This window comes from Calidris pugnax, unplaced genomic scaffold, assembly GCF_001431845.1.
Source record: "Calidris pugnax isolate Ruff unplaced genomic scaffold, ASM143184v1 scaffold42, whole genome shotgun sequence".
Classification (NCBI taxonomy): Eukaryota; Metazoa; Chordata; class Aves; order Charadriiformes; family Scolopacidae; genus Calidris; species Calidris pugnax.
In genome coordinates, this window is record NW_015090920.1 from 1,220,453 (window position 1) to 1,220,805 (window position 353).

Genomic DNA, 353 nt, shown 5'->3' on the forward strand with positions numbered 1-353 from the left:
CGGCAGCAGCACCGGCAGCAGCACCGGCAGCAGCAGCAGCAGCATCCTCCTCCTCCTCCGCTCCCGGCCCCGCCGCCCCGATCCGCCGGTACCACCCCCCCGGGGGCGGGCCCGGGCACCGGGGATGGGGATGCAACCGGGAAGGAGCAGGGGGGTCGTGATCAGCCAGCGGGAGCGGGAGGAGGGGATGGAGGGCACCCTCAGGGAGTCGGACACCGCCTTGGGTGGGAGTGTCGACCTGCTGGGGGGGGGGGGGGGTGGAAAGACTTTGGAAAGGGATCCGGACACGTTGGATCGATGGCCAAAGTCAACGGGATGAGGTTCAACAAGTCCAAGTGCCGGGTCCTGCCCTT

General features: G+C 70.0%; 1 protein-coding gene across 1 annotated transcript in view; it reads right to left on the bottom strand.

The window, feature by feature from the left end:
- HPSE (heparanase) overlaps positions 1–353 on the bottom strand; it is a 23,954-nt gene that overhangs the window by 21,238 nt on the left and 2,363 nt on the right. The window lies entirely within an intron of this gene.